The sequence below is a fragment of the Protopterus annectens genome, chromosome 7.part0 (assembly GCF_019279795.1).
Source record: "Protopterus annectens isolate FY-2018-M chromosome 7.part0, PAN1.0, whole genome shotgun sequence".
NCBI classification, from domain to species: Eukaryota; Metazoa; Chordata; order Ceratodontiformes; family Protopteridae; genus Protopterus; species Protopterus annectens.
In genome coordinates, this window is record NC_056739.1 from 1,152,594,336 (window position 1) to 1,152,622,152 (window position 27,817).

The 27,817-nt window shown below is 38.0% G+C and overlaps 1 protein-coding gene across 3 annotated transcripts in view; it reads right to left on the reverse strand.

The window, feature by feature from the left end:
* Positions 1 to 27,817, reverse strand: part of BBS4 (Bardet-Biedl syndrome 4) — a 1,226,477-nt gene that overhangs the window by 1,169,783 nt on the left and 28,877 nt on the right. Inside the window, exon 1 of one of the 3 annotated variants that reach the window (XM_044077735.1) lies at positions 11,721 to 11,739. The exons of the other annotated variants lie outside the window; for them this stretch is intronic. The gene's annotated coding sequence lies outside the window, so the exon portion shown is untranslated. Of the gene's footprint in view, positions 1 to 11,720; positions 11,740 to 27,817 lie in introns of those variants that run through there. 3 annotated transcript variants of the gene reach the window in all.

A 27,817-nucleotide genomic window follows, 5' to 3' on the forward strand; every position in this document is an offset into this window, starting at 1 on the left:
GCTTTGAAATACTCCGAGTCAGGTAATCCCAAACCACCTTGTTTTACTGGAAGGATCAATTTAACACACTTGATTCTTATCTTCTTCCCCTCCCAGATAAAATCCATCAAATCTGTATTAATTGCTATCCACAACTTCTCCTCTGGTTAATAAAAATATGCCTGACGTGTGTATGAAACTAAAGGGACAGAAAACATTTTCAATGCATATATCTTGCTATCTATAGCCATAAAACAGCGCTTTCACTTTCTCAGTTTTTGTATTATCTTTTGCTCAATCTCTTTCCACATGGTTTAGAATAAAAAAGGCCTATATGAAGCTGGATCTGATGGGTCTTTACCTCCAAAAAATATTTCTCTCTTTATTCAATGAATATTAGAAGGTTAGTGAACTCCATGCCTGGCTAGCAAATCACTCCCCTGACATTATCACCCTCACAGAAACTTGACTAAAGCCCCAAATTCCCGATAAAAACAAACATTTTCCTTCCTGCATATAACATATTACAACTTGACTGCCAAATGAAAAAAGGTGGAGGAATTGCCATTGCATACTCCAATCACTTTACTCTTACATCCCTAGACAAACTAATCCCATCCTTCCTACCTGCTGAAATCCTGATTGCCAACCTTAAACTTAACAGTTATATTACAGTCACTACAGCAGCCATCTATATTCCTCCAGGGGACAACATCCCTATACTTGAAAACATTCTCTCGTACCTCTTTCAACACATACATAATAAAAACATCCTCCTTGGTGATATAAATATAAATGAGCTATCCCTATGCTCACCAAACTCTAGCATATTAACTTGCATGGCTTTACCCAACTAATCTCCACATCCATCCATACTGACAAACTTCACAACTCTGGTTCCCTTATTGATTAGATATTAGTCTCCAACCTACTTGAATATCATAACCCTATAACTCGACCAGACTCCCTAAGTGATCACTCTCCAGTAAAAGTTCTCAGATTGACTCCTCATTCCCCCACCCCACCCCACACAGATACATTACTGCAAGCTCTCAAACTTCCACTCAGAAACTTTTAATACCCTCCTCACCAAAATTAGCTGGTCTTTTCTCACCCAAATCCCTCTGGATGATGCAGTACACTCATTTACCTCTACTTTCCTAGATATTCTTAACTCACCTGCACCCATCCGCAAAGTCCATATAAAATTCAATACATCCCTTTGGTTAACTAAAGCCATTTGCAACTTGGTGAAATCTATGGACAGAATGTGGAAAACATGGCTAAAATCCAAACTACCCATCCACATACAAAGATACAAAGAACTTAGAAATCTGACAAAAAATCATATAGATAAAGATAAAAAGAAATTCTATAATAACCCACTAACTGCTCAAATATGTAATCCTTCAAAATTGTGGCATACAATTAACCAAATTCTCCACCCCGGCAACCCCTCATCTCTAAACCCGTGCCTTACAAACACAGCACAAGAAACTGCATCTATCTTTAATTCACACTTCACTGAATCCAGCAAGAAGATGTTACCTTCTAACTCCTCAGTTACCAACACTGTAATCTCTACCAACCCTTCTCCCACCATAAACTCCACTACAACTTTTTCCCTAAAACATGTACCCACCAGACACAGTAAATGTCTACTCTGCAAACTAAAAACCTGCTCTCCATCAACTGACAACATCCCTCCCTACTTCCTTCAGGTAGCAGCAAACTCTCTGGCTCTTAGCTTTCTGTAGGTATTGTCATTAACCATTCCATCTCTGAACCTCAAGTTCCCTCCATTTGGAAAGAATTCTATACTCTACCTGTACATAAAGGAGGTGACTCCACATACATCTCCAATTTCAGACCTATTGCAATCCTCAAACCCCTCTCAAAGATCTTAGAAAAAAACACAGGCAAGTCATGTAACACTTATTGCAAGAAAATGTACTCACCCCCCACACAACATGGCTTTCGCCCAAAACACAGTACTACTACTGCCCATCTATCCTTCATCAGTACTACTTCTGAAGCTCGGGATAACAACAAACTTGTCTCCTGCTTATTCCTTGATCTATCAAAAGTTTTCAACACAGTTGCCCACTCTCTCCTTCTCAGCAAATTGACTAACCTCAATTTCTTTACCACTACAGTTGCCTGGTTTTCTAACCATCTCTCTGATCAACAGCAATCAGTAAAGTGGCTCTCTGCCCCCCCCCTTCTGCCTGTAAAAACTGGTATTCCCCAAAGTTCTATCCTTGGTCCATTACTTTTCAATATCTTCACTAACCTACTCTACACATCCTGCCCTCAGTCATCACTTGTCCAATATGCTGATAACTCTACAGTTCTCTGTTGCAGACAACTCCACTGATCTTATTTCACGTACTTAGTCTTCCTTTAACTCTACTGAAACATGGCTATACAATAACCAGCTTATACTGAATACTAATAAAACCAAACTCTTACTTTTTCTTCCAAAAAATGTAAACAACCTTTAAACCACATTCTCCATACTCTTTCTCAACAACACACCTAACACTGTAGAATCTTCCACTAAATGTCTAGGTGTCATAATTCATGACCAATTAAAATTTGAACTACATGTTAACAATTGCATCAGGGAAACTCACCAAAACTGGGACTCATACACAAATAAGAAGTTCCTCACTAGCAAAGCAAAAATATCACTCTCACGTGCTTATCTATTAATGTACAGCTCCCAAATCCTCACAAACCTCAACTCATCACTCCTAAGTTAGAATCTCCCTCTAACAAAGTGGCCAGATTTGCAGCAAACCAAAATTATAAATCTCATCACTGTCTCTAACTAAAAATATTACACTGGCTATAATTTCCCTATCAGGTTCTCCTCTCCCAGCTTCTGGTTATCCATTCCATACCATATCAACCGTCATACTGTCCCAACCTATCTCCCCTAATTTCCTACTATACTCCTTCTAGGACCCTTAGAAGCTCAGGCCAAGACCTACTACAAATCCATCAACCTAAGAACAAAATGAGCTGCAACCTCTACAGCTATAATCCAGCCATATCCTGGAATAAACTCCTACTGGAAATAAGGACTCTCAACAAAGTTAAAGGATTTAAAACAGCCACAAAAGAATACCTGAAATGTCAATGGTCCTGCTACTGTATGCACCCTTCATAACCTATGTCTTCCTATCCTAGCGCAGCAGACTTGCTTGCTTCTATACATGTTACCTACATAGCCACCTTATCTATGTATTCACACTTTTCTCTCAATCTTACCATACTCTTACTCTTATATCACTTATTTACCATTTCTTACTGTGTCTTCCTTAACTAAGATATCTCTAAATGCTGCATCTACTAAAACTAAATCTGAAGCTAATCACATTCAAAACTCTGTAGCTTTGTTACATGTTTCTTATTGACAACTTAAAATGTAATAGTCTGTATGGAATATAAATGTTATTTGCACATTATAAACTGTGGAGCTTTTCCCCCCAGGTCTCTGCTGAAAAAGGGCTATCAGCTCAGATGGGCTAACAGTCAACAAATGTAAAATAAATAAAATAAAATAAATTTAGGTATTACTCCCACCACCACTTTCTTCCAGGATTTTGGTGCTTCTCCTCCTTTTAAAATAATGCTAAACGAAAACCTTGCAGATCTTTATCACTTTCTTCTCTCCTAACTTCCAAACTTCTACAGGAATACCATCTATTCCCGGGGACTTTCCTATAGATTGATTATACATCACAGTTCTTATCTTATCTCCTCCTATCCTGTTAGTAATTGAGCCTCATCTTCCTCTAACCCATGCATATTTAATTCTTTCATTAACATTTCCATTTGTATTTTTCTAGATTTCCACATTTCTCCGTTTTTACGTGGATTTTTGTAAAATTTCCAAAATATGTGTAATACTCTACAGAATCTCTGGTTATTTTCCTTGTTATAGGCTCCCTAAGCTTACAAACAACCTTTTCGACTTTCTGTTGTCTGAGCCATTTTGCTAAAGGTTTTTGTGCTGTGGAGTTATTATTAAAAAAAGTTGCTTAACAGCAATCTTTCTAAACTCATGCATATTAATATAGTAGTCCCTTGTTTCATTTTCAGCACTGCAAAAGTACCTGTTCTTGTTCTGTGAGATTCACCCTATTCTGCAATACTTTAACCTTTGTCATTCCCCCTAAATAATTCTTGCTACTTCTTAACCATATCTTTTTCTTATATTTGCATCCTATTTTTAAAACTCTACTTTAATTTTATCCCACTCCCTAACTATATTTTCAGAAAAAAATTATATCTTCTCTAATAACTCCTGACTAATTTCTACTACCAATTCCTTTCATTCCTGTCTTTTTAACAGTTAGGTAGGGAACCATCAGCGTCTCATTTTTATTTCAGTATCCAGAATTTTTATTTTAGTTATTATTGGTGTGTGATCTGAAATAGTTATTGGATGCATATCAAAACTTTCAATTAAATGCATATGTTCCTGTGAAACATAACTTCTGTCTAGCCTATCCCAGTTTTCTACCTTAGGGAAGAATTTGCAAATTCTACTGAATTCACATCTTGCATAACAAATATTTTCATAAATTTCTCAAAAAATCTACCCCCTTTTGTTATATTTTCTCTTCTAGGACACCCAGATACAGCCTCAGCTGTTGCAAATCACATTCCAGTCCCCACCTATAACTAATATTCCCTGTGGAAAGCCAATTATTTCTCCCAGAAGTTTCTTAAGGTCCACTGTAGCAGTTTTAGGTGGAATACAAATACATGCCAGTACAATCATTCTTCTTTGCCAGTAGTCCCTTAATACTACAAATATACCGTAATTATATTTTTATCCCCTTCCACCACTACTGGAGCTCATCTCATAAGTAATATAAGTAACTCCCCTTTTATTTTTGTCCCACATATTCTTCTGAAAAACCATGCTGAAATCCTTTCTTTATCAAATTCACACATTCATTTCTTTCCAAATGTGTCTTCTGTAGTATAGCTATTTGTACTCTGCATTTTTAATACAGTTCACTACTCTTTCTTTTTTGTATATATCTGTGAAGCCATTCACCTTTAATGATAATACAGAAAGTGTCTTTGAGATAAGAAGTTATTATTCCCACCTGTTAAGTGTGACAGCCATTTTTAATGTCTATTATCAGCTTCTGTGTTACATGCATACACTAATGTTTGGCAGGTTAATCTTTTATACAGTTGTTTCTTGACATATCCATTTGAAACTATGTCACATCTTACAAGACCTTTTATTTTTCTGAAAACCCTCAAAAACACACACACATACATACATACATACACAAACACACACATAAAACCTATTAATTTAATACTAAGACACAAAACTATGTACATCTTCAAATAATGAAGTTTAACCCTCCTAAAAGGAACTGTCCCAGACTGGACTCACTGCATCTCGGTCCAATGAGAGAGCCTATTTAGATGTTATAAAGTGCCAGATTCACATATCAATTTTTTTTAGGCGCAGGTGGCTGTGACACAGGTACAAAAGATGCAAAAAAGAAAGTATCTAGCAAAGCATCCAGCACAGAAGGAATAGTTCAAGACTTAGGGTCATACAAATTTAATATGTCATAATCTCTTTCAGAATGTCTGAAAACCTGCTTCCCTTTCCTGTGGAAGTGCTGCATCATTATCAAAATAGTGGTACCAAAAGACAATGTGAAAATCAGAAACTGCATTCTCCTCCAAGTCTGAATCAGAAAGCCGAGGAAAAAAACTCTGTCCTTTCATCTTCCTGTCCAGATTCAGTATGTTGAATCTTTTTAGGAAAGGAGGTATCCTTTCTTTTAGCAGAAAGCAATAAATACGAAGGATCAAAAGCCTGAATAGAACCCTAAGCCAGATCCATTAAACTACTCCTGTCTAAGGAAATTTGAGGAGGAATAGATACATGTTTAGTTTTCTGTTTGACAGAAAATAAATGGAGCCAGTAGTGTTATAAGCATCTATATTATTTAAACAGCATTTCAAAACTTTGAACGTGCCTTCATCGACAGCTTAATGTCGAAAAGGTCAAATTCTGAACACACAGAACCTAGGGGGAAAAAAATCGCTGGTCCGCAAAAAAAATAAATAAAGTGGGGGGGGGGGCTTCACCACACACACACACACACACACACCCTACTTAAATATTCCAACTCCGAGATCGCACCACAGTGTAGGAAATGTCCAAATCCCGAAAACGGCCCAGTGATTTTTTTTTCCTAGGAAAGAAATCTCTCTTCCGTGTGTTCAGGATTTGGCCTTTTCGACATTATGCTATCAATGAAGGCACGTTCGAAGTTTTGAAACTTCATTTAAATAATAGGGACTTGTGTTATAAATGGCAGCAGTAGCTTTGCCAGGGATAGGTAAAACACTGACACAACAATGAAGATCTCCCTGTTCTTTCTCCTACGACAGCAAGAATGGCTCTCCCTTGCCCGCTGAGGGGACTCCAAAAGTCGCAGAGGACATAGCTAATCCCTGGTTTATAGTGGCTGTAGGTGCAGGATAAAACATGAATGTTCTAAGGTACTACAAAATGACCACAGCAGAGTCACCCACATATAGCTGAGGGAATTTGCTAGCCTGCTGTGCTGGCAAAGGTTGTTTGCGTAACTTTTTCTTTTCATGGCTGGAAGAAAGACTGACCTTTGGACCATTTGTTCCATGGTCAGTCTAAAAATTTTGTCTCTTTCAGAGGGGAAACAAACAGCAAAAAACAGTAAAAATTGAAAGTCTTTAAAAGTAATTTTTTTGCACACAAAAACACAGTAAAATAACACAACTGTCAGCCCCAGAAAGTAAAGTAAACAATTTCTCCACAGAAAAAAAATGCTTTTTAAATGCTTCAAACAACTTTGAAACTGACATGGAAAAAAGCACTCTCATTTAAAAGTACAACACAGTTTTATAACAATCCATTAAAACACGGACTCCTAGTTTTAAAATAACTTCCATGAACAGGAAGGCATCAATAATCGACCAACCAATTGAAATGGAAGGTTTTAGAAACTTATCTGCACAGCAAAGGAACAGCACAAGCCAACCAAAAATGCTCAATAGCTTCAGAGGAACATATTCTTCAATGGCAGTAAAGCTCTGAAGGGCTTGGCACCACAACTTGTGTTTTGTCATCTTATCTCCAGCTGCCTGTTTGGGTGCGCAGAAGATGCCCTGAAGCTTTGGAAGCAGTCTAGCTGTTACATCCTTGCCAGGATATAGCCATACAGCTAAGACTACTGCAACAGTGATCAATATGATGAATAACATTTGTTTTCCAGGCCTACTTGCAAGGGGTCTTGGCAGAGATTCTGTTTAGTTGTCCATCTTGAAAAGAGGCAAACCAATCTCCTTGAGGTATTCTCCACATCTGGATCAACTCCTGAAAGACCTCTAAACTGAGTTTTCATTAGTGAGGGTCTGCCCAGGATCTGCTTAGCTTGTCTGCCACTATGTTCTGCTCTAACACTATGTAAGAAACTTGAAGAGTTAGAGTGCAGTAGAGCTAACTCCCAAGCTATTATTGTCAGCCAGCATAAGGGGTATGACTTGGTGTGCCCTGTTTATGTACCACATTGCCATGCTGACATCTGTCATGATCTGTAAAGGACCTGGGTCCCAAAGATAATGCAGAGACTTCATGGCATGAATTACTGCCAAGATTCATTTTACACTGACATACTTTGATCTGTTTCAACTGTCCTACAGTCCTTGCATTTTTATCCTCATTGAAATTGCTCCCTATGCAAAATTTGAGGAATCAGCCAGTACAGATTGTGTTGGCATGGGTGCAGAAAAAGGCAGACCTAGATTGTGAGTCATCTGATCCACCCAACAATGCAGTTCTGATTTGATAAATTCCAAGACTGAAATCTGAAACTGCAGGCAATGAGAGTACAGAGTCCACATGTTTTTGAGGTACCACTAAATCTTTCATGCGTAATCTAGCAAAAGGAATTATGAGAATCATAGAAGCTATCAGACCTAATACCCTGAGCAATTTTCTAGTTGCAGCTCGAGAATGCAGCGAGAAATCAACTTCCAGATACAAATCCATCTTCTCCTAGGGAAAGAAAGTCTTTTGAGACAGAATGTTTATTAGGCAACCTAGAAACACAATCCTGCGTGGCAGGGTAAAGCAGTATTTTTGCATATTTATCTGGAACCCCAGCTACTGTGTGAGAGACGATACCTTTGTTAAGAACATTTGACAACTAGGAAAAAAAACTCTGCACAAGTAAGCAAGTCATCTAAATAAGGAAAATGTGGATGTCTTGCACTCTGTAAAGGCCACTACTGGGGCCAGACACTTTGTAAACACTCTTGGTACAGTGGGGAACCCAAAGGGTAATGCAGACAACTGATAAAGTGACCCAGACACGCAAATTCTTACAGATATCCTGAACTTTCTCTCTATTGCAATGTGATGGCAAGCACCATTGAGATTTACCATAACACTCTAATATGGGAAGAGAGTCAATACTGTTTGAAGGGTCAACATCTTGAACTTTGGAATCTTTTCAAAAAAGACTGAGTGAAGTAAGATCCGAAACTGGTCTCCAAAAGTGCGCCTTTTTGGGACCAGAAACATTCTGGAATAAAAGCCCTTTGCTATTTGATTTGCAAGAACATGCTCTAGGACTACTGTCTTTAACATGTTGGAGCACTGGAGGAAACGTATCCATTTGACTGGGTGGAAGAGGAGAGAATCCCCTGAAAGGATGGGGGGCTTTTTTATCCACTGCCAACTGTAACCCATTTGTCTCACCTTAAAAACCCTTTTGTTTGAACCAGTTGTCAAAATGGAGACTTTAGAGTTAGTTTTTGGGAAAAAGGAAGAAAAGCTGGGGCAGGAGGAGGCAATAAGCTGATCTGGATTCTGGCATAGTCATTCAGAAGAGGGCACCTGAGCGCTTTTTTGAAAAATCAGCTTTCTTTTTTGAATTTTCATTAGTCTCCTCATAACATTACTTCTTATGAGTCCATCCATCAGCACAATGTACATCTTGACTGAAATGAGAAAAAAATCATTTTATTAGCTAGAGAAAGTAAAAGTAATGTCTTTCGGCTTTTCCCAGTTAGGGGTCACCACAACGGAACGCTGGTCCGCTTATGATTGGCAGTAAATTTTTACGATGCAAAGGTGCCAGCCCAATTCCCAACCTTCAAAGAAGGCACACCCATTCATGCACACACCTACCTGCATGTCTTTAAACGTCACTCGCCCACGGGGAGGACATGCAGACTCCACACAGAAGGCACTGCAGCCGAGACTCGAACCAGAGAGCCTTTTGCTGTGAGGCGACAATGCTAACTGCTGCAACACTGCAGCCTGCTAATTTTATTATCTAGAGAAACTTTATAAAATTTATCTGCCTTTCTCGGTAGAGCAAGTTGAAAATTAGCAGCACTGCAGGCAGCATTAAAAGCATCCTTCAGGACTAGAAATATAGAGGGAATGGGTGCAGTATGCAAGGTTTCTTGTTCTAATAAATCATAATATTTACTCAACTCGGAGTTAACATCCACCTGCTCCCAAGCTGAAGACAGTTTCAGAAAACAAGAAAGTCTGTAAATGTTCAAATTAAGACTTGTTGTCTAAAGAAATCAGTCTTGGGCTATCAACTCCTCAGCTGACACTACCCTGTCTTTGTCTAAGTCAGAACCCATTGAACAAACATCTTAATTCCTATGAGTAGAGGAGTAGGGAATATCAAGACGTACTTGACACCTAGGGTTAAAAGCCTACAACAAAAACTCTTGGCCAAGAAAAAAGCATAATTTTTAGCAATAATAAAAATGCCCTTATTGTCACAATGGTTCTTTTTTTTTTATTTCTTTATCCTACAGGCATCTGTGGATGAAGACAGAGAAGGGGAAAGCATATCATCCTGAGCAAGAGTTCTCTTTCCCCAGCCACACTAAAGAGATCCTCCTGGGTTGCCTCCAGTATCTAAAAAGGATGGTCTTCCTATGCCCACAACAGATACTGAAACAGCTGAACCCAGATTCATAATGGCTAGCAAAGCTACAACAGAGTGAACAGAGTGATTAGAAGAAAACAGTAAGTGGTCTGATGAACCAGCAGTGGCCAGTGCAGTGTCACCTACCATCAGCTGAGACACTGAAAAGTATCCATGCTGTAACCAGGGAAGATGCCCAATTGCTAGTAAGCACTGCTGGAAGGAGTCAGATGGACGTTAAATAGTCAGACAAGTGTTCACAAGCAGCACTCTTGCCTTTAAAAAGGATCAGAGAATTTGGAAAATAACTTACGGACTTGAAAAATCCTAGAAACTTCCTGCATTAGTTTAGCTTTTTCATTCCATTGTTTGAGCACTGGCATAGGAGAAGGCCCAAATAAATCCCTCTCTCTGTCTGGAGGAGAGTTCAGGATTGCTGTCTTTAAGTCATCTGCAAACGTTTGGTTACATATTCAGACAAATCTTCTCAAGACTGTGGCTGAAGTAGAATCCCTAAAAACAGTACTAGCACAAATACACACATTTTTTAAGGTGTATTCAGACACTTGAGACAAATTAGTTGCAATTTGATTCAAATAAGATCTCTCTTCAAAATTCTAAAGTAAAAGCACAAGTAGTATACTGAAATCCTGTCAGGACTCAAGTCTATTTCACAGAAAGTGCACTGAGAGGATACAAGAAATGAAGAAAAGTTGTCACAAAGTATAATCAAGCACCAATACACTTATAGCCCTGAAATACACTTCACACTGCTTAATATAACACCATCAATCAAAATGTGTACATAAAATCAATCCCCAAGCTTTAAAATCTTATGGTTGTCAAAAGCAGAATGTTTTTTCTCACAAAAACAGACTGTTTTAAAAGTAACAGTTTCTGACAAGGAACTTCTGATGTTAATAAAATTGTCAGCAATCTTCAGAAAACATAAAATACATAAAAATATTTTCTCTTTGGAAGGGTTCACCTATGGGGACTGATCTGACAGAAATGAAGCATATACACAGTTGCTATTCCTGTGAAGCCTCTCGGTTGTTCCTTGAGGTGGCAAGGAAGTTCTGAAGATTTTTAGTCACTTTGATTTTCTATATAGCTCCCTTCAAAATAGGTTAATCCTACATGCAGCCAGACTGACACTATGGGAGGGGGATAAAAGCTTTTGGAAGCTGACCAGTCACTATATCCTTGACAGGATACAGTCCATAGGCTACTGAAACAGTGAATATGATGATCACCACTGAATTTCTTTGGTTATAAAAAACTTTTGTTCTGGTCAACCTTTCACATTTCTTTCCTTACAACATAATTTTGTTCAGCTCAGCCTTTCCCTGTTAACATCTCAAAGAAACTTTAGCTCTGGATCACACTGTGTGAATTTCCACAGCAGACTCTATTTCACTTTCATCACGGACAACTGTAAAAATTACCTAATTCACTTCCAGTTCTTTCTCAAGCAAAACCTTTTACTGTACTAGTAAATATGAATGACTCAATATTATTTGTCATATGCATTTCTTTGCAAGATCCCAACACAGTTAATTCAGACTTCTGCAGTATCAGCAACATTGTCTGCAATCTCTGTGGTGCCTTGTACAAGGCCTTCTTAAATATGCTCAGCAGCAGTTTATAGTACTTCTCCACCAACAAAAATTTCCATAAACAAAATCATAGAAATGTTCTCATACACATAATATGCTAAGAAGCTCATTTTATCTATGAATGCATCACCTCTGCCACTCTGTAAAAGTTCTTGATCCACAAGCAATAGGACTACAGTTTGCGGAGCAATGCACAACCACCATTCTGACTGGCATCTTCCTGTAAGATGAATGAATGACATTTACATCAAAATACTTCAGTACAGCTGCTTCAGTAAAAGTGCTTCAAAGCTACTTCCTTACACTATAGGTACTGGAGTACAGAGCATGTTCCGATAATTTCCTTAATGACAAACTCATTTCCATCAAATTTGCTTAGACACTACAATCAGTCCTAGACATCTCAAGAGAACACGCTTTTCCTCAGATCAGTGTTACAACACTATGCCTCTCCGCATCTTTGTATCTGATTTCAAGGCTTCTGACAACAAAACATGACTCGAATTACAACTCTATTTTTGATGTTACCCTTACTCATATTCCTATTCATCTTGGGATTGTTCTGTCCAAAGATCTTCAGTAACTCATTCTAACAGTATATTGTTCACTGATTTGGCCCCATCAATTATATTAACACCACCATTAAGCCTTTCAATTATCAATGCAATAACTTTCTGAAACACAGAGAAAATATCAAATGGAAAGAAAGTTTAGAAAACTGACTTCCCATAGGTAAAACACTCATCATCAGGCTTTGATCACCAAAAGCCCTTATCTGAATCATGCACAGAAAAGTACTTTGTATCTTGCAGGACAGCCACTATTTTTTTCAGTTATATGCAGCAGATAATATTCTTTTTATGTTTCAGTCTAGTACTGGGGACATGTGCAAATATGAATTTTACCTGGCTTCACTATAGCAACCATACTGTTGACCCATCCCGTAGGTTCTAATCACAGTCATTTGCTCTGTGTTGTTTAATTGAGAATTCTAGGTTACAAAGCTACTGGAACATTCCTTGGAGCACCCACTACAGGCAGTGCTATATGATCTGACTATAGTAAATTTAAAGTTATGTACTCAGCATAACTAGGCATCTGTGTTGTCCATTTTCATTCTGCCTCAACATATGGGTTACGGATGCTGCCTTAAAGGTCTTATTATCTAAGAAGAGAAGAGGAATTAAACCAGGGCTCAGACATGGAACCATAGGTCCCAAAACTCCATCAGGTCACTCCAGAAGTTGATAGGAATGAGGAAAGAAGGGTGGGAGTTGAGGAAAAATGAAAATGAACACAGATGCCTAGTTATGTTTAGTACTTCTTCTTCTTTCGGCTTTTTTCCGGTTAGGGGTCACCACAGCAGATCACCTGTCCGCTCATGATTGGCAGTGGAGTTTTACGGTGTCGAGTTGCCAGCCCGGCACCCACCCTTCCACAGAAGGCACACACATGCACACACTCACACCTACGGCCAATTTAGAGTGTCCAATCCCTAGTTATGGTTAGTACATAACTTTAAAATCTGATGTTGTCCTTTTCATTCTTTGTCAACATATGGGATAGAGTCTCCAGCTACATAAATCTTGGATGGCCCTCATGGAAGGTTATTCCAGAGAACTGTTGAACCAAAGGCAGCTCTGCTTCTGGAAGTTATATCCAATTTGTAATGAGTGATAAAAGTGTGAGCATTGGACCATTTGGCTGCTGCAGAAATATTGTAAATGGAAGTTCTAGACCAGAAGACAGACAATCTGGTCATAGATCTAGTAGAATGGGCCTTAGGTGATTTTGGTAAGGAGAGGCCTTGTTAAGAATATATGCAGAAAATACAAATTTGTTATCCATTTGGCCAATGTAACTTTAAAAACTGGAGGACCCAATCGATTAAATGAAAAAGAAACAAACAACTGGTCCCCTTTTCTGACATCTTTTGTTCTGTGCGTAAATATAGTTGTCTATGCACACCTAAATGATGTAGTACGTATTTTCCTTTGTTCGAACATTTTGGAAAGAAGACTGGCAAGTGAATGGCTTCCTTTATATTTAACTTGGGAGCCATTTTTCGCAGGAAAGAAGGGTTGGTGTATACAGCAACCTGTATTTATGAAATACAATGTAAGGATCCTGGAGTTCAGAAATCCTATTAGCTGAAGTAGTAGCAACTAAAAAGGTTGTTTTCCAAGACAAGTACTTTAAGTCAGTTTTTGCTAAACGTTCAAAAGGTTGTTGAGTTAAGCCTTGCAGTACTACTGTTAAATCCCATGGAGGTGATGGATCTTTCACTAAAGGTCTAAGCAGGTAAGTACCCTTCAAGAAAGCTTTACATAATTTGGAAGCAGCCAAAGAAGATGCATTGTTCTCCGAATTAAAATTTGGTATGGCTGCCAATTGTACTTTGGTTGTGGAAAAACTAGCATCTTCCTTAAAAAGAGAAGTTAGAAACTTCAGTACAGCAGAAACAGGGGCAGTGAATGGATCAATGTCATTTTTCGGAGCCTAAATTAAAAAATCTTTTTCATATGTTTTTGTAAATCCTCTTAGTTAAGTATGTTTGTGAGGATAAAAGTATATCACATACCAGGGAAAAAAGCCTGGGCTGTCTGGCTATTAATGGAACTGCAGAAACCATTCAGTTAGCTTGAGGGTTGGGATATTGGGATGTTTTATTTCAGATGGATGTGACAGAAGGTTCAGACTGGGGTCCAGTATCCAAGGAGGATAACAAAAATGAGACAAAAGGAAGGGGAAGCAGACCAGGTGATGCCAGAATAGGGCAATGAGGATAACCAAGCTCTTTAACTGGCTGGCTTTCTGTACGAATTTTGTAATCAGATGTACTGGGGATAGGAGTAAAGGAGACCAGAGGGCCATACCTGGACTAGAGCATCTCTCAGTGACACCCCTTAAGTGGGGATTAGGGTAAAGTACCCGCTGCATCAGTTGTGGGAAGAGGCAAAGAGATTGCAGCAAAGTTGACCCCAATGACGTGAAATGTTCTCTTTCACTGAATGATTAACAGACCACTCATGAGGTATCAGCATTGTCCGCTAGTACTCTGCACTTCTCCAGAATGAGCACTGCTACTAGAAAACAATTGGAGAAGATTGTCCATTGTCACACTTTCATACCTTCTCTGCAGGGGAGGTAAGATCAAGTTCCCCCTTGTTTGCTGATGAACCAAACCACAGAGATGTTGTTGGTTTGAATCGCAATGGTCCCTAACGGGAGAGTATCTTGAAGTGCCTGCAATGCTAGTAGGACTGCTCTCATCTCCAGGACATTACTATAAAAATTGTTCTCTTGGGGGAGCACTTACCTTGGACAGTCCATTCCAAGAAATGCAACCACCCATCCCAAATGGAAGGCATCCATTGTCACTGTGGCTACTGAGGGAGACAGAACAAAGGACCAACCTATGCAAATGTTGTCTAACTAAATTCACCAGCGTATATAACTTTTGTACATTGGAGTAAGTATGACTGGAAAGGATAGGGGCTGCTGAAGAATAGACTACTGAACACGTAGAGTCCATTGAAGAACATGCATATAGTAACAAGCTAATGAGACTAATACTAGAGACATTGCCAAAGAACCTACAGCCTGAAGAATAAGTTTGGCAGGAATAGCTGAATGAGAAAGAACTTAATGAATCTGAGTTATGATTGTCCATACACAGTAAAGAGGTAAAGAAGCAATCTTATTTATTGTGTTTAGATGGGCACCAAGGAACTCCAGGCTCTGTACTGGTAGCAATTTGGATTTGGAAATATTGACAGTCATGCAGAGTGACTGGAAAATTTGGAACAAATAGTCCCTGGACTGTTCTAGGAGATGATACATGGTTGAGGCAGTGAGAAGCCAGTCATCTAGATATAGCAACATTACGAATCCTTGCAATCTCAGATGAGCTGCTACCACTACCATACACTTGGTAAACGTCCTGGGGGCTGTGGTGAGTACAAAGGGCAAGGTTCTAAAATGACAGTGGACTGGCTCCCAGCAGAAAGCATAAATGTCTTCAGAAGTATGTTTATTTTGATGCGATAGTATGCATTCTAAAGATCAAGTGAGCACATCCAATCATCCTTGAGAAACAGAGGTAGAATAGACTGAACCATGACCATATGGAACTTTGATTTTCTCACAAATTGGTTTAGGTTGCTTAGATCCAAAATTGGTTCAGGTTGCTTAGATCCAAAATTGGCCTGAGGTCCCCTATATCGTTGGAACTAAAAAGAACCTTGAGAAAGTTCTGAATCCTGTTTAGTGTGATGGGACCCCTTGGATAACTTTTGTCCAGCAGCTTCTGAATTTCTTAAGTTGCAGCTTCTCCCCAACTGGATGGAATGTTGGGAAGCTTCCTTCATTTGGAAGTGGGTGTTTGGGAAAATGTTATAAAGTAAACTCTGGAAATTATATTTAGCACCCAGGAATATTTTGTTATACTGGCCCAGGCATCTGGGGGGGGGGGGTCTATATTGTATTATTGACAGCTTAGGTTGTCGAATGCTCAAACATTGACACCTAAGTGTTCAAAGCTGACAATAGTGAATGGCCACATAATCAAATTCTTTCCATGGGAAAGAATTCACATGGCTGTTATCAGGGATTTGTCCTTTCCCCAATGTAGACCGATCTCTAAGTTGGTGTATTTAGTTAGGGGGGGTGTGAGGGGCACTGCCCCCCACATTGGGGGGGGTGTGGGGGGGTGAAGCTCTCCACTTTGTTTGGGTGTGTTTGTTTATTTTGTTTATGGATGGCCACGCAAATTCTTTCCCAAAGAAAGAATTTGATTATCCTGCCATTTGCGATTGTCTTTTGACGCTTAGGTGTCGATGTTTTAGGATTCGACAACCTAAGCTGTTGATGATATGATATAGATGCCATCTGGGTGCCTCCAGAGACAGGCAGTTGGGCAGCACTTCAGGAGTGCTGAAAGGGTCTATCTGAAAAGGAAACTCAGGAATCCTGATTTTGCGGGTCTCCTCTACTGTAAGGACAGCGTCTTTCATTCGAACTCCCTCCCCTGTCTGTGAAGGAGTTGCCTCTGCATGACTCCTGGAAAGATCCCTGGGATTTACCAAACCACATTTTTTGCCACCTCTTTGATTCCTTGAAAAGGATCACTGAGGAATAGAAAATCAAATTAAATTCCTACAGCAGACAATATCTTTCCTTCCCATTCACTGTGGGAGAGTTTCTTTCACAGAAGGGACAAACCAGGACATTCTATGGAAAGCAGCACTGATGAAAGAAGACTTGAAAGTCTCTGCAAAATCACCATAATCTCATCCAGGCATGTCTCGTTAGGTTATGCCTATACTGCGGCCTGTGAGGTAACCTTCTGCTGCATGAGAAATCAACCTCATGGATGCACTGGAAATAGATAAAAGAGTAGGCAGCTGTGAAGATGATCTTTTGTAATCCTCTGCAGACATGGACTCTGATAGTACTTTGGTCAAGTCTCTCTGGAACCTCATAAAGTATGACAGGTAGTTCAGGGACCTTAAGGCAAACATCGTTTAAGCAAGCACATGCATTTTCCATCTGTCCAGTGCCCTAGACTCTCTGTTAGGGGGGTGGATTGAGATGCTCTGTTCTGCTAGGTCCTTTTTGGTGGCTGCCACCACAATCACTGCATCAACAGGGACTCCTTTGCTCCATTGGGGTATATCTTTTGGAGTGGCTAAAATTTTGTCTGGACAGCATAGGATAGGTTCAACAGAATCTTTTCCATTCCATGTCCAGCGAGAAAGGCTAGGTTGATAAACTCTTTGGCCAGGGGAGTCAACCAAGACATAGATGGGCCAGCAGCAAAATCCTCCAGAAATACTGACTCCCCGGGGAAGGATTATCTGTGGACCATTCACCTTTCTGCTTAAGGATCGACAAAATTTCTCTGAATGAGATGTCATTGGGGAATGATCTGGGGGGGGTCTACTTCAAAACATTGAAATCTCATAACATTGAATTTCAAAACACTGAGACAATAACATCAAAAACCCAAAACACTGAAAACCCAAAACAACGAAAACTCCGAACACTGAAAGTGTGCGTCATAACAGTGAAAACTACAACGCACATGTAAATAACATCCCCTCCACCTATAACAACACCAAAGTAAGAAACACACTTTTTACTATGTTTCTGCAGGGAGGCAAGAACCCTTGCATCCCCATGTGGGGGGCTCTGCCCCCCACGTAAATTAAATATACCAACTCGTAGATTGCACTACAGTAGAAAAACATTAATTTCTTAACCCCACTGTAACATTATCACCTTACAGAATGTAAACATATGGATGTGTTGCTTTCACACAAGTTAGGTTAGTGTTCTGAGAAGTACTGGGAGAAGTGAGTAGGGGAAAAGTGTGTTTATTTTACCAATCTGTACGTGTTTTTAGGCCATACAGGTAAATGATTTAGACATCATGTTTATATTCTATATGGTGATCGCGATACAGTGAGGTTAGGAAATTACTTTTTTACACTGCAGTGCAAGGAGTTGGTATATTTAAATTACGGGTGGTGCAGGGGGGGGGCTTGCTCCCCTGCAGAAATGTAGTAACGAGTGTGTTTGTTTGTTTGGTGTTGTTATAGGTGAAGGGGATGTTATTTACATGTGAGCTGTAGTTTTCAATCTTATGAAACAAAGGTTCAGTGTTCTGCGCTTTCATTGTTTTCGGTTTTTTGGGTTTTCGATGTTATGGTCTCAGTGTTTTGAAATTCAATGTTATGAGAGTTCAATGTTTTGAAGTAGACCCGATCTGGAGGACCCTACCCCTTTATCAAAATCAGTATCTTCAGTGAGACATTCCAATGGGGAATCTAGCTGCCTCCTCTTACACATTTTCTTTCAGTGAACCTCCTCAGTGGAATGTTCTGGAGAGGTGTCCGAAGAGAGGGGTAGTTCTTCCATGGGAACAGTCTAAAAGTTACATGGAACTGGCTGCTGCTGTGGAGTAAGTCTGATGGAATCACAGCTCAGAACCACAGAGGGAAAAGGGGTAGGATCCGAGGATGTTGGAGAGACCAGATCCCTTGCATGAGAGAAAACCATTTCCACAACCTCGAATGCAGATGGACCTACAGAAGCTATGTCTGGCCACTCTGGAGCCAAAACTTCCAGTGCAGGCAGATCTGGATCAGTGTCTTGAGAAGGGAACTGGACACCAGCTATCTAGCATGGAGGGTCCGAGGGGCAAGGATGGATTCAACATCATCAGAGTCGATTCAAGCACCCACCAGTGCAACTTAATGTAGATGCCCACACCTCTCACAGACCAGCTGAAGTTCAAATACTGAAATAAACAGGATGATTGAGTAAAACCACAAATAATGCTTTATTCCATTCCTTCTGAGCGTTTTTGTTCCTGCATCAATATCCCAGACTTAATCAGAAATCAAGGAATAGTCACTTATGCAATAGAAGAAACTAAATAATTTAAAGAAGATTTTTCTTCACAAGAAGAAGCTGTAGATAAAACATTCCTCATATGTTCACAATATGTCAGAATAAACTTTAACATATGAGTCTGGTAATTTAAAATTCTGAAAATCAAAGTTACAGAAGTTTACACTTTTTTTCAATATCTATCAATGTTCCATCTTTTTTTAGAAAGGGAAAGAAAGGAATTAACTAAGTGCTTAGCAGCAGAGGAGTCAACTAAGGCAACAATTGCTGGGTCAGGTTTGGGAATAGTGTATAAAATTCATAGGATATATTCTATCTACCTTTTTATTGATGGCTGTCTGACTATCAAGAAAATTGCAGGCAGTAAGACACATATCCTCTAAAGCAGACAGGACAGCAGGAATGGGTGTAGGTAATGGAACATCCTTCTGCAACAACTCAGTATTTATTTTGAAGGACTGAGAAAACCCAGTATTCTCCCATTGAAACACTAGGCCATTCTAGCAATAGTTTCAAAGAAAAAGAAACCCCACATGGAGAATCAGAAAGAGAGATCTCCTCAGAGTCTGAATCCGAAATCTGAGGACAAAACCCTGAATTCTTCCCTGCATCTTCCTGTTCAAATTCAGAATCTTGAATTTTTTCAGGAAAGGAAGTTTCTCTGTTTCTTTTACAAGAAACTACTCTACAAGTAGGCTCAATAGCTTGACATCAAGCCCTAAGCCAGTCCAAGTAAACTACACCTATCCAAAGAAATTTGGCCAGCAATGTTACTAATGGCAGCTGCTGCTTCCCAAGGATGGGCACAGCATTCAGACACAGCAAGGACACCTTCCCTGTTCCTTCTTCCAGGACCAACATGAGTAGTTCTCCTTTGCCCATTGAAGGGATCCCAATAGCCACAAAGGACATGGCTAAACCTTCGTCCATAATGACTGTGGGTGCTACACCAGAGGGATCCAGGGTCAAAGATGAGTGGTCTGAGGTACATCAAATGGCCACAGCTGAGTCACCAATCTGTGGCTGAGGCAAACTGTTACCCTTCTGTGGCGGCAAAGGCTGTTTGCTCTTTTTCTTTTTGTGGCTGGAAGAAGGAAGGATGGGCCATGGGAGTGACAATCTGTTCCATGGTCAAGCAAAAAATGGCACCCCTATCCTGGGAAAAACATGCAACAATGCCAGTAAAACTTCCAGTCAACAAAAGTTATTTTATTTTTTTTTTAAAGAAAAAAACTGTAAAAAGCATTTTCAAACACTATGGAAGACCCACAACCTTAAAATAAACACAACCTCTCCACAGAAAATAGTTTATCAGTTACATAAGACTACTGTTAAAAATCAGAGTTCTGTTGCCATGGATAATAATAGTTTATTGTAGTGAATAATATGTAATATAATAGCAGCAGATATAAATGTCACAGCAGCATATTCAAATGGTATATAGCAGCATCAAATAACTGAAAGCACGGAAGTTGTTCCATAGTGATAGCTGAACTAGTCTTGCACCAGACTTCAACTAACTTCTCTGTCCTAAGCATAAGTATTATATTACTTCAGTCTGGTATCTTTTCTCTGGAAGCTGTATCACCACCCCTTAACCTTGGTTCTGAGGCCTTGTGCCTAATTGTCTATAATTTATCTAGCATTTCATTGCAAGTACAGGTATTTTCCCTTGAGAAAGGAAGATTCTGTAACTTTCCCTTGAGAACGGTTATTTCTGCACATCTCATGTCAGCAAGATTATTTTTTCCCTTCTACTGAACTGTCATCCCCTGAAACTGCATGCATAAATGAAAACAAAATCTGACTCTGTATTCTGCAACTACTTTTAAGTAAAAAAACTCAATCTAACAGCTCCCCTGAAGTCCCTGATGAAAATTTACAGGGACCTTCTTTTGCAGTTACCTCATATCTGTATTACTAAATACTGTAATCTGGTTTGAATATATGGGCTTTATGCCAACTCACTCATAACCTGCAGATGTGTCCTGATAGATTGAAATGTCCTTTATGGTCTCAAATATACTGTTAACTCTAATACCTCCAGCAACTTGGCTAATTTATTAATTTCCAAACAGCTTTAACATCTCCATATCCAGGAAATATACCTGTTCCATTGATTACCCCATTACCTAGATCTGTAGTCTTTAGAGTCTTTAAGTCTAAGTTCTAATGCATGTGTGATGCATTTAAAACATCCACATTATTCTGAAAATCAGTGCATCTTAATTCTTAATTCTGTGGTTTCTAAAACTGATTAGGCCAGGTAATTCTTTCAACCCTGCTGTTCCAGAAACAGCATGAAGAAAATGCCATACACATCCTCAACTTCCCTTTGTAAGTCTCCAGTCAAGTTAGGCAATCAAGTTAAACTGTTAAACCTGGCTATTTTTTCCTCTATTACTGTATACTGTAATGGTAAAATTACACTGATTATTGCCTATGTTTTCTACCTTATGAACTGGTTTATTATTGTACTATGATGTCTCTCTGTTATAGCAAATGAAACCTTTCCCTGCTGTCCATGGATTCAAATCTTCAAACATTGTACTGTCTAGTCCATTACGTTTTTTTTCATTCTACCTCCTATCAATTATGATGGCTATATTCTGAAGCCTAACTGAAACTGGCACTAGAGGGTTACCCCAGGTCTTAAAGCATAACTAATATACACTGTATTAACTTGTGTCTGTAAATTTTCAGCCAGATTTGTTAATAATTGTATTTACCTTTTTAATTTCTATGTGCTATAATAAGAGGTCTGCCTTCTAAATTTGTCTTAAATATCCTGTAAATATTTATATGGTATAATAATTTACTAAACCAATGCGTTCTGTATTTCAGATCTATACCCTTGCTTACTCTGTCAGTGTCTTTTTAACTTTATATGAAAACCACTGAGGCAAAACCGCAAACAAAAACAACCAGCCAATAATTTATTAAAATAATAAAATAAGCTCAGCTCTAAAGTCTCGGCTCACCACAGAAGCCTTCAAGGAGTAAAAGCACATCAAAACTTTATGTCTAATGTACAATAATTATGTAAAGTACACTGCAATCTGTAAATTAACAAACTAAGACTGCCCTGTTATGCCTTGAGTTCACTGAATAACTATTACTACTTTTTCTGTAAATAAGTTATTTAAATAAGCCTGTTACAAACACTTGTCACTTTACCCTTAAAACTAATGACTGAATCATGTGAAGTGTGATATAACTGCATGTTGTAACCAAGTAAGAATGTTATATTCTGAAATCAGACTGAAATGTACTATACTGAACTCATAACCAAGTAAGAATGCCATATTCTAAAACTTGACTGAAGTTTACATAATGCTGTTAATATATAACTGAGTATTAATGTTATATTCTGAAATTTGACTGAAATGTACTCTCCGGAACATGCATAACTGAGTATGAATGCCATATTCTGAATCTTGACTGAAATTTATATTACATATTTATACTGAACAGCTAACATAGCTGTGTATATTCTGGAAGCTAACTAAACTTATACTAAAGGAATATCTTTTGCCAGTGTTATCGGAACACAGATCTGGTAAATGTTACATTCTGGAAACTGAGCTATTAGGACATTTTTTCTGTCAGTATTGCCTGAACATAGATAAAACCATAAATTGAAACTAATACTTTTATGCAACTGAGAAAATACGGGAACATTTACATACTGACTTTAGCTTACACATATTGACTTTAAATAATTTAGATAACTGAAACACATTTTCTGTAGATAGTCAACTTGTACACCACAGCACTTGCCAAGTTTAGGCCCTACTCAGCATTGTCTCAATCACTGCTGAAGTACTGGAGGCTGTTTTTAAGTGTCCTTTTCTGTGTCCCTTTTTGCTTAGGCCTTCCAAACCTCCCCTTTTCCATCTCTTGTGCAAGGCTGGGTGACTGATGTACTTAACTGTATTTAACATTAGACTGAAAAGTCAACCTGGAAATTATTTCTGCAAAGCACAAAACAGCAGTATCGGGTCCTTAAAATAACATTTGCAACTTTAAAAATTATAAACTGATAGCATTGCTTGTTACACTGACTTTATTTACATCTTTCTGCATGAAATACACATATGTTGCTAAAATTCTTGCAAGTCTGCAAACAAACTGATAATGTACTATAGTGAATTAAACTAATGTTACTAATAAATACATTCTTGCAAGTCTGTAACTGAACTGATAATGTACTATGATGAAATGGAAAGGCTGTAACTTTATTATTAAATCAAATGGAAACCTCAGTGGCATTTTTTTTCCTGTCATAACCTCAAACAAATCTAAAGTAGTAATCTAACAGTGTATTAATATTTTAACATTTTTGCACCTCTATAAAATTAATCTTTACTGTTGTACTTTCTGCACTTCTATAAAATTAAATTTTAACTGTTGAACTTTCTACTTTTACTGTGGCCCTCAGGTTCTAACATACTGTTCTGTGTGTAAATCTCCACCCACTGTCTTAACATAGCAGTTCCTTTAGCTGATATCATTTAATTTTTCCAGTACTACTGAACGCTGAAAAGATTTATCATTACTGTCTACAATTTTCTTGGATAAACAGTAAGAACTTTAACTCTATAACCTGGCACTAAGAATATTAAATTGATCTTTATCATACCATTTTATGGCATACAGTACTGTCTTTAATTCAGATTGCTCAGCTGGCTTGTAATCTGATAACTCAGTTATGTAAGTGTGCCTCTGGTGTGCCCGGTAAACTGCAATTTCTGTATGAAATACATACAATCTTGAACCGTTTATTTACACACATTACTAGAGTTGAACTGATCTGATTCTGGAAGTTAACATGTCTGACCTTTATACAAGTATGTGAAGTTTCTTCATATAGTCTACACATTTACCACAAGATATGAACTGATCTAATTCTGGAACTTTACTTGTCTGCCCTTTATGCACGTATAAAACAGGAGTTGAATATGTGGCTTTAATGACACATAATACTTATGATGCACTCTTTCATGCATGGGATCTGAAATTTTGACTGTACTATCACTTCTAAAATGTAGCACTGACTTTCTGTAAATTAGTAAAACATCATTTAATACCTGTGAATGTTTTTTGTCTCTGTTTGTATCAAGATATTATTAATGCATTGCAACATTTTACTACCATAATACTAATATCTTAATGTCTGCTAAACAAAACAATAACAAAAAAAATTAATTTGCCAAATCTGTAACTCTAAACTCTTTATTCTGTGAATGAATTTGACTGTCATGTCTGGTATACCCTACACAACATAAATGTATACTGTTACCTTTTTTTCTCATTGGCCTTTCCAATATGTCTTTCTGAGCATTTCAGCTGTCTTGAACTGGAATTTATTTTATCTTTAGCCCATAAATCTGCATGTTCTTGTTGTAACCAATTCTTTAAATTTTGTACATTTGCATAATCATCCGTATGCACTACTGTACATTCTGTAACATTATTGTTTCCATAAATCGTGTTACTGAAGTTTAAAACAACATACAACTCTGATTATGTGTCCATACCTAGTGCAGAGCTGTTACACTTTGAACTGTTAACTGCTGTAATCTTAGACCCTTTAAATCATGACAAAACTGCATTTGTGTCCTCTAGTAAAGGTCTATTTGTAACTGAAATTGATTTGTCTGTATTAATCGGTACATTATTCCATATTTTTTTTCTGTAAGCAATGAAATATTGTCATTTCTTTCAACCTTATAAGTAATCTGACTTGGTGCTGGACTGCCACACCCTCTATAGATCTGCATGTTACATACACTGGCTATGTTACATCAATATTTACAAAAATGCTACTTAATTCTGCACTTTGAATTACATGTAAACTAGAATTTATTACATTCTGAACATTTGTATTTGAAAGTGTACTGCAAATTAACTGTAATTCAGATTACATGTGCTGTAACATTTACACTGATGCTTAAAGACTGTAAACAAGAATTTGTGTTACTTAAGTCTGAAACCATATTGATAGAAGCTGACTCACTGTGAATAATGAGACAGTGTGTCTGTTGCAGTGTGCTTTTGTGACTTTATTGGGAAAGATGAAACATTCCTGAACTAATAATCCTTAAATTTAAATGAACATTTCTGAAACATGTTTTTAGACTGCTTTCCCCAAGTTTTAACTTTAAACCAAACTTTTATTGATGTCTTTACTGCAGAAGTATTGGTTGACATGTTTATACCTGTGACGTTTACTGATGTATTTAAATTTTTATGATCTGACTTAGCTAAAAAGTATATAACAAGAATGAATTCTTACATAACGTTACGATTAATGTGTCCTGTCATCTGCAGCTTTTTAAAAATTTTTTTTACTTCTTGGCTGTGTGACTTCACACTGGAAAAGTGAAAGTTTGTGAAGAGGGAGAAATATGTTGCTGTCAACTGGATAATTAATGTCTCTTTATGTTCTGAAGGAACACTGCTGAAATTTGTAGATTTTCTGAATTACTGCTGCTCTGCTGATGGATTTTGAGGCTTTTAGTGTTTTGAATAAACAGATTGCAGAGCAGCAGTGCAATTTCTATATGTAGGGGTGCACTGTCTGCTGTGGCTGTCTTCTGTATGAAGTATACATCTGGAATACCAAGGGTGCCTTACTAAAAAATTTGCTCTGTAAGGAGCAACTGTAAAGTCAGTGACAGTAGCCTTCTTCTGTATGGAGCGGACTGTCTCCCATCTGGAAAACACTGGTATGCTGCTGAAGTGTCTGTTACAAAACACTTCTGCTGTAATTACTGCTAGAGTGGAAAAAAGTGTCTGTGTAAATGGTTAACAAAAAAATAAAATGCTGCAATAATGAAACCTTGAAGTTAAGCTGACTGCTGCACTTGAAACAGCATTTGAAAGGGTTACTCACTACAGCTTTTTCTGGTCACAGATGTCCAGAGTAGCTATTGGGTTCCGAAAAATATTTTTCTCTTCCAAAGTAGGCCTGTTCAGTCACCATTCTTAGAAAATCAGAGTTCTGTTATCATGGGTAATAATACCTTTGTGTAGTGAATAACATAGAACAACAGCAGATATAAATGTCACAGCAGCATATTCAAATGGCATACAGCAGAATCAAATAACTAAATGCATGAAAATAGTTCCATAACGATATCTGAACAAGTCTTGTACCAGACTTCAACTAGCTTCTCTATCCTAACCATACATATTATATTACGTCAGTCCAGTAACTTTTCTCTGGGAGCCATATTCACCACCCTGGTTGTCAGGCTTTGTGCCTGTCTGTTCTTTATCAAGCATTCCATTGCAAATACATATATATTTCCCTTAAAAAGGAACATTCTGTAGCCTTTCCTTGAGAACTCTTATTTCTGCACATCTCATGTTTAGCCAGCAAAATTATCTTTTCCCTTCTACTGAACTGTCTTTTCCCTGAAACTGCATGCATAAATGAAAACACAGATCTGACTCCATGTTTTGCCTTATGCCCAACAATTACTTTTAAGTGAAAAACCTCAATCTAACAACTACGTTCAAATGGTGAGGAAACAAGGAGTGGTCCTTCTAAAAGTCTCAAGACAATCAATTAAATCACAGCACTCCTAACTGTAAAATGACTTCCTGAAGAAAAAAGTAATAAAACATCACTCAAAACAAGAAAAGGGAAGTTTTTTCACCAAAGGGAATTTATCTGCCCAGCTAGGAAAAGCACAAGCTGACTGTTGATCGTCAAAAGCCTCAGTGTAGTGTACTCTTCGGTGGCAGTAAAGCTCTAAAGGGCTTTGCACCCAAATGGTGTATTTTAGTCAGTTCAGCTTGAGCTGCTTGATAGTTTGGGTGCATGGAAAGTGTCCTGAAGCTTTGGAAACTGGCTGGCTGTTATAATACCCTTGCCAGGATATAACCATATAACTAAGGCTACTGCAGCATTGATCAGCTTATTGAGAAAATCCACTGTTTCAAGTTTTCTTCATAGTTTTCAACAGTACTGAAGGAAAAAAATCACCTCCTTTCCTGGATTACTCTCATGATACACAGTACATAATGTACATTAATAAACCTCTTACTCAATTTGGACTGACATCCCAGCTATTATATCTCAACAAAAGTTATTCCTTTATACTTAACCGCTACACGATTTGTATTCTTGTAAATTTTTCTTTCCTTAGATGATCATAGAACAATATTTTGTTTTACATTTAAAACTAAAGTACTGTGGCCATATAATGCAAATATGTGATTTACAAGAGAGGACAATGATGCTGAGAAAGACTGAAGGCAAAATAAGAAAATGGCAGTGAAAGTTAAATGGGGTAAACAGCATTGCTGAAGTAAGAATATAAGTTTGCAATAACTCAAGCAGTTGTTGAAATATATGCCTGGTGTTCTAAAGTCCATGATGTTGCAAGAGCCTGGTGTTCTAAAGTCATGATTTTGCAAGAGCTGGACTCAACTAAATGACTAAACAACTATCATCTTAATTCCATAATGGAGACAAGCATTTCTTTACTCTTCAGCCACTTGAACTAAAGCTATACTAAAACTGACTCACATGAAATCCTGAATGTTGCACAATTACATTCTATCTCCTTAGAAATTAGAGGAGAGAAAAGTTCATGGGAAAATGCTAAACTATCAGTTTGCAGATCACTGCAAGCCTAGGTAATAGTCAGAGGTCAGAATCAAATCCTGTAACTTGTACCTCTGAGGTTAAAAGTTTAACCATTATGCTAACCATCCTCCAATACAATTTTTTTATTTTCCATGAATGGTCTTGATTAAACATCAATGTATAAATGCACTCAAAAAAAAAAGAGATGA